The 6732-nt window shown below is 39.7% G+C and overlaps 1 protein-coding gene across 7 annotated transcripts in view; it reads left to right on the top strand.

Annotated features, from left to right (window-relative positions):
* Positions 1–4075: 4075 nt before the first annotated feature.
* The window catches only part of CSN3 (COP9 signalosome subunit 3), a 53887-nt gene continuing 51230 nt past the window's right edge, over positions 4076–6732 (top strand). For 2 of the 7 annotated variants that reach the window (XM_089233658.1, XM_089233648.1), the window contains exon 1: positions 4076–4162. The gene's annotated coding sequence lies outside the window, so the exon portion shown is untranslated. Of the gene's footprint in view, positions 4318–4608; positions 4778–6732 lie in introns of those variants that run through there. The other 5 variants (XM_089233666.1, XM_089233628.1, XM_089233638.1 and 2 more) reach the window with 4 other exon arrangements.

Raw genomic sequence — 6732 nt, 5'->3', positions numbered from 1 at the left:
CATCATTGATTTGAACACGTGTCGTGGACCAAGAGTATCTTGAGGTAATTAAGTGATTTAGAAATGTGCCGGGGACATATTCAAGTGATCTGGAGCTGTGAGGTGGATCACTCGTGATTTGTAAATGTGGCGTGGATCACTAAATCGATCTGTAAATGTGCCGCGGACCACTTGGGTGATCTGGATCTCTGCTGCGGGTCATTTGAGTGGCATGGAAACGTGCCGCGGGTCATTTAAGTGACCTAGAAATGTGCCACGAGTCACTTAAGTGATCTTTAAATGTACCGTTGAACATTCAAGTGATCTGCAACTGTTTGACGGGTCACTCAAGTAATCTGTAAATATGACGCAGGTCGTTCTGGGAATGTGCCGTACGCCACTCAAGTGATGTGGAACTGCACCGCGAGTCACTTATGGGATCTGGAAGTGTTGTGCGAGCCGACTGGAAATGTGAAGCGGGCCACTTGAATGATCTGGGAATATTTCACGGGCCACTCAAAAGATGTTGAATTACATCGCGGATCACTCAAGCGATCTGGAAAAAAAAATGTGCCACTAAGTTTATTTTCACAAAATTAGGTTTTAGCTCACGGGCCACATCAGATGTCTTCGAGGGCCGTATTTGGCCCGCTGGCCATAGCTTGAGAATGTGCGGTATAGATAATTGATGCTTTCCCCTGTTTTGAAAAAATAAACACCATAAACGAAAAATATTCTGATCCATATTCGTCTTTTTATAGGCGATTTATGATAATCATTTTTTTCCCCTAATCTAGAGGTATTTTTCCCTATTTATATTACGCAATCTCCGCAAAAACTGAAACCACGATTAGATTCTGGCTTCATGGGGGAAACTGAAACTGAAATTGACGGACAAGATACGGATGTAGCCATTTTGTATATCATCATCATCAAAGCATATCTGATTCTTCCTCAAGGTTAATTTATTTAGCCGTTGACTCAATAGATTTTTTTTTAAATATGATCTTAATGTTAAATGTAAAAAAAAAAAATTTGCAAAACATGAAATTGATTCAATGAATGAGTGTCATGTTGAAACATGTTTTTTCATGAGGGGCCGTTCAAGTACTACGTAAGCAAATTTTCAGTCATTTTTGACCCCCCCCCCCTCCTTGTCAGCAAAAGTCAGCAAAACGCTGATCCCCCCCCCCCCTTGTCAGCAAAATTTTGTCATCAGCTCTGCCCCTCTGAATCCAAACTCATATTTTCATAAAGGGTGGTTGCTGACGTAAGCATTATACAACCCCCCCCCCTTCCGCCTTGTCATCAAAAGTCAGCAAATCGGAACCCCCCCCCCCCACCCATCGATGATGACGTAATACTTGAACGGCCCCTGACTATATAAGAGCACGTGCAAAAATTCTCAAATGACTGACGCCATCAGATTGAAGCCATCAATTTTTGGCCCTAAAAAAATGTTGAATGATATTCTTTTTTTGTGGTACATTTGAACTCGATGTTGGTTTGGATCAGTATTTCCTAAAGTGGGGAATATTGCTCCCCCTCCCCAGGGGGCGATAGAAGCTACGGGTATAACATGGGACCCTATGGTTTCTTTCGAGATTTGGGGTGGGGGGGGGAGGAAGATGGGAGAAAAAAATTTCTGAAGAGGGTGATGGCAGAAAAAATTTAGGAAATTATGGTTTTAATCGTGAAATACTGGTTGTGGGTATGAAGAAAAACACGGGCATCTCTGCCCACAGGGTAACAATTATTAGTCATTATTGTTTTGGAATTGGTAAAAATATTTGGGACATAAGGTGCATCCTAAATATGGCTCTGTTCCTTAGGATGGCTCAATGTTATTAATTAGTATTCACCAAAGTGGGTGACTACCTTGGTGGATAGCATTATTATTATTGTTTTGGAATTAGTACAAATATTCGACTGCTCAGTGGCGTAAGAGACCCTAAATATAGTTCTGTTGATTGGGATGTATGTGTGTGTTCAATGCTATTAATTATAAAATTTTTGTTTTAAATTGAAGCTTGAGATTGTTTTTGATAGTGGGATAATTGGTTGGTGTATGTGTGGCCTTATGCATAAGAGATAATCTTTTCACGGTGGGGTTTTTTTTAAATTATGTTTTGAGGATTAGTAGAAAATTTGACTGCACAGTGCACCCTAAATGTGGCTCTGTTCCTTAGGAGATGGTTCAATTAGTATTCTCCAAAGCTTGTTGGGTGCTCGAACTGTCCAGGGGGAATTTTAGAAACTATGGATTGGCTTAAAATAGGGAAGGGGGTGTTGAAGAGAAAATGGTCAATGGGAAAAAAATGAAGACATCGTTTGGAAGGCCATTCGAGATGATGGTTAAATGTTAAATTGATAAAGCTGTTGTGCAAGACTAGCTTTCGATGCCATTCATTTAATGGTGATTAGTGTCGCGTTTAATGTATTTCAAAGAAGAAAAATTAAATATTTATGAATGTAATTGACAGATGAGAGAGGATAAAATAATTTGTAATCAGAGGGGCGTGGGAAGTGTTTCTCGAACTTGTGGGTGCTCTAATGAGTTTCATGTAAGAAATTTGGTTTTTTTTTGGTTTATGAATGAATTTTAGCGAGTGCTCAGACCCATTGTAGAGATTTTCTTGGGTGCTCGAGCACCCACAGCTTCGAGCTACTGTTTATAATGAACTTTTATGTTCTAGAATGGTACGCCCATCTATATTGACACTTTTTTTAGAGCCTTCCAATCGTAGATTTGCGTATTGAAAGGTTAGTTGATATCGAGGATTAGAATAATTAGCATGTGCTCAAAGGCGGATTTAACGGCGGGCGCGCCCGGGGCCCCGACTTCTAAAGGGCCCCAACAAATCAAAACTCCACAGTTTTTCTAATTTAAGGGGCCCAATATTTTCTTTTGCGCCTGGGGCCTTGGCCGACTTTAATCCGCCACTGCATGTGCTCATAATTGTTTGTATATCGACAAATGGCGTGTCCAAAGGATGCACGACTTGAGATCTCGGGTCGATCATTAGTGGTACGTCGATTGCGCAAGGGATGAATGAAAATTATAAGAGAGTGAAATTATAAATGCCCCCTCCTTGGTAATTTTCGTGTTGAATTAATCAATGGAGTAATTTGATGCCTGAGTCATCCAATCATTGGAGAAGAATCTCTTCTCCCTCCACATCAAAAATAAAAATTTGGGAAAACTTTGACATTTTCCCTGTCTGTCGTTGTTGTGGATGTTTACACCACTGAAGTCATCACATTATAATAATACGAGTTGGATTTCAATGAACGGATCTCAGCCACCACGGATTGCAAAGAGAGAGAGAAAAAGGGAAGAAAGAAAAATGCAAACCAGTTCATATATTGGGTATGGGATTAAAATAATTAACGTACGTATATATTCGTAATTATTCGAGTGCTAACAAATGGTATGTCCAAAGGGTGTAAACATAGCCCCCCCACCCCACATCCTATGTGAGGACTCCTAGGCTGGGATCTTTCGCGGGCCCTTTCTATGGTGAATTTATAGTGTGAAAAAACAAAAAAATGATAACAGTCCCAATCTGGAGCCCTGTCAGCCCCACCCTTGTGGGGAGGCCATGGGTATATGACTGGAGGTCTCGGATCGATCACTTAATCCACTAAGTTGATTGAGCAAGGAATTAAGGAAAATTAAGAGAGTGAAATTTTAAATGCATTGTGTTGGTGTATGTAAATGTTTTTGTTGGTGTTTATGTTTTTTTCATGTTGAATCAATGGAGTAATTTTATGTCTGAGCCATCCAGTCATGGGCAAAAAAAAAAAAACCTCTCTTTCGCCCACATCAGAAAATAAAAATGGACAAAATTTGGACGACATTCACTGTCTGTCGTTGCTGTCGATGTTTACGCCGCTGAAGTCATCACATTATAATAATACGAGTTGGATTTCAATGGACGGACATCAGCCACGGATTGCAAAGAGATAAAAGAGAAGAAGGAAAAAAAAAACGCACAAGCCAGTTCACAAGAGAGTTTTGTTGTTGGTGCAGTAGATGTAGCAAGCAGCGGCGAGAGCGCCATTGCTGCTGCTTGCATTTGCCTTTCTTGCAGCATCCGCTGCTGCTGCTATCAGCAGCCCAGGAGAGTGGTTGCGCCGGTTTCAAAAGCAGCCAGATTGTTTGTCGTCGTCGACGTCGTCGGTGAGTGTTGGTTGCTTGCTCTGGCTGGCTGGCTGCTGCCATTTTTTTTTTTTTATCGTTCTTTCCCTCTCTTCTCTCTCTCTTCCACGAAGACCTTTATTCCAATCTAGAACATTGGAATTTCTCTCATAATCGCTGTGGTTTGGTTGTTCGTGGTAAGTCTCATCCGATTGTTAATAGTAATTACGACCGGGGGGAGGGGAGAGAAATGTAAAGTCTGGGTATATGGTAGTGTTGGAGAGTAAGAATCGACTAGGACGGATTGCAAAATTTCTGCGTCGGGTGGGCATTGATCAGTTTTTTTCTCTGCTCCAGGAGGTGCCAGCAGGTGGAAAGAAACGATAGTATCCAAGTCGACCATGTCACGTGATGGAGAATGATGTGGTGGTGTGGCCTTCCTTTCCACTCTCCTATGTTGTGCTTGCTTGGCTGAGTTAGCTGCTGCCGAGTCCTTTCTTCGCCGTGTGTCGTGTCGGTCGTTGTGTTGTGTGTGAGAGAGAGAGTGCGCTCGCTCTCTCTCTCTATCTATCTCTTTCTGCAAGAAATTTCGTAGGAAGCCATAGCCGGGATCGCGTCGTCGTCAACAATTGGAACTGTGAAACAGTGGTGGAAGAGGTGAGTTCTTGGAAACAATAGGAGAGGGATGGAGGTTTTTTTTGTATTGTTGGGTGTCCTCTCCCCGGTATGAATCTGTGCGGATTTCTTGTAAACCGGGAAATGGTGGCGTGGAGGGAAGAGATGGTGCTTTTTCCTCTCTTTCTCTGTATTGTGTGTGTGCGTGCGTGCGTTTTTATTTAGTGAGGGAATATTTCATTTAATTGTTGAATCGGGGAGTGGGGGCGAAGGGAGTGGGCGGTGAATAGAGGGAGCTTCTGTAGTTCTCGTGTAGATGCCGCTGCTCTTTTGAGGTTTTAAATCGTATTTATGTTTTGACTTTGATTTTTTGTAGCATTTCCGGTGTTTATTGATTAATTTTGAATTGTCATGAATGATTTTGATTATTCCTCTTGAATGATAATAGTACAAAGATAATGATTATAATTCATGAATAGAGTGAATAAATAATTATTAAGTTTGTTCATGATTAAAGATGCGTTTTTTTTTCCTTGAATTTTTTTGTTTGATCAATTTATAATGTTTCGTGATTATTTTTTTGTGATTGATTTTCCCTGATTATGAATTTATTTGCTCAGTTTTTTTTTTTTTTGCGAGATTTTGTGAATTTTTGTTTACGATATTACTTTGTTTGTGCAGTTGAATATATCAATTTTATTAAATGTTAATTAATATTAATTATATTGCATTTTAATTTGTGATGAGATGGAATCGACATTATAACTGCAGTTTTTACATTTGATATTTTAAACACTACATACATTAGAATCTCTTATGGGTTTGCTGGATTAGAAAATATCTAAAATGTGGGTGATTTAAACCAGTGTAAAAAAATTTTGTATATTCTCCATAGAGAGATGTTGCATTACACAAACATTAGCTATAGATTAGACATGAATTCAAATTAAAATTGAGAAGATAGTAGTTTGTAGAGGTAATGTAGACTCGATCATTGTTAAGTAACATAAGATAGAGCCAGTCTCACATTTACAAAAGTCTGTGCAGAGAGTTGGCAGACCTTCAACATTAAAACCTTGCGTAGATCTTAAACGAGGTGAAGAATTCAAACATGTGCCAATTTCACTTCAGAACAGAAAAGACAGATGGCAGCACAAGTCTTAACTCAAGTCAAGCATAATTCTGAGGACATGAATACCACATGGCCATGCATACACACACAGCACATTCCTGCGTGCAACCAATTTTTTTTAACACTGTTGTATGGAAAGATCCAGTTATCAAAGCTTCCACTGCACCAGAAAATATGATTAGTCCCATTTTAATTACTTTGTACTTGAAATTTATTTGGGGAGTTATAAAACAGGTTTGTTCATCGGATAAAAATAATATGGGATGGGCATGTCCACAAGCATAAGAAAGTTGCCTCACACAAGGCAAACGTTGCCCTGCATCATGATACTTCCAAAACATGCAAACTCTGGCATCTGCTTTTTTTCTTCAGACTGGGAGGATAGGTATAGTCCTCCACAAAAGAGATGATAATTGGCTACGCTGTGTGATGTCATGTAAGATGATTTTATTCTTTACTACAAGTCAAACACGAAAACTCAGTTAATGAGAAGGGAATCTTGACGCACAATTGTTTGAAAAGAAAACAATCGTCTCATTGTAGCCTAGTCTTTCATCTTGTGCTTGGAGGACTGTAGCAGCACTTCTGGATGTGCAAATAAATGAAAAGTGCATGATTCAACATGATACGTACCATAAATACACACATGAGACACATGTATAAGAGCTCCATGCAAATATTTTCCAGCATGTACTGATTCATTAGAAATTCTCCAAAAGAATGTTTAGTTACATGTGTGGTTTAATACAGGGCTGGACGAACAAAATCAGGTGCCAGGTCACTAAGGCAACTAAAAATTGGGTATTGGCACCTAAAATTTTCTTTGTGTAGTTACTAAATTGCAGACCAAGAGCAGCAAAAATTT

The sequence above is a fragment of the Pholcus phalangioides genome, unplaced genomic scaffold (assembly GCF_987345545.1).
Source record: "Pholcus phalangioides strain wild (caught in Gottingen) unplaced genomic scaffold, Ppha-v1.0 ptg000001l_1, whole genome shotgun sequence".
In the NCBI taxonomy this organism is placed as follows: domain Eukaryota; kingdom Metazoa; phylum Arthropoda; class Arachnida; order Araneae; family Pholcidae; genus Pholcus; species Pholcus phalangioides.
The sequence above is the reverse complement of the archived record's forward strand: the minus strand, read 5'-3'. Positions and strand labels throughout refer to the sequence as shown.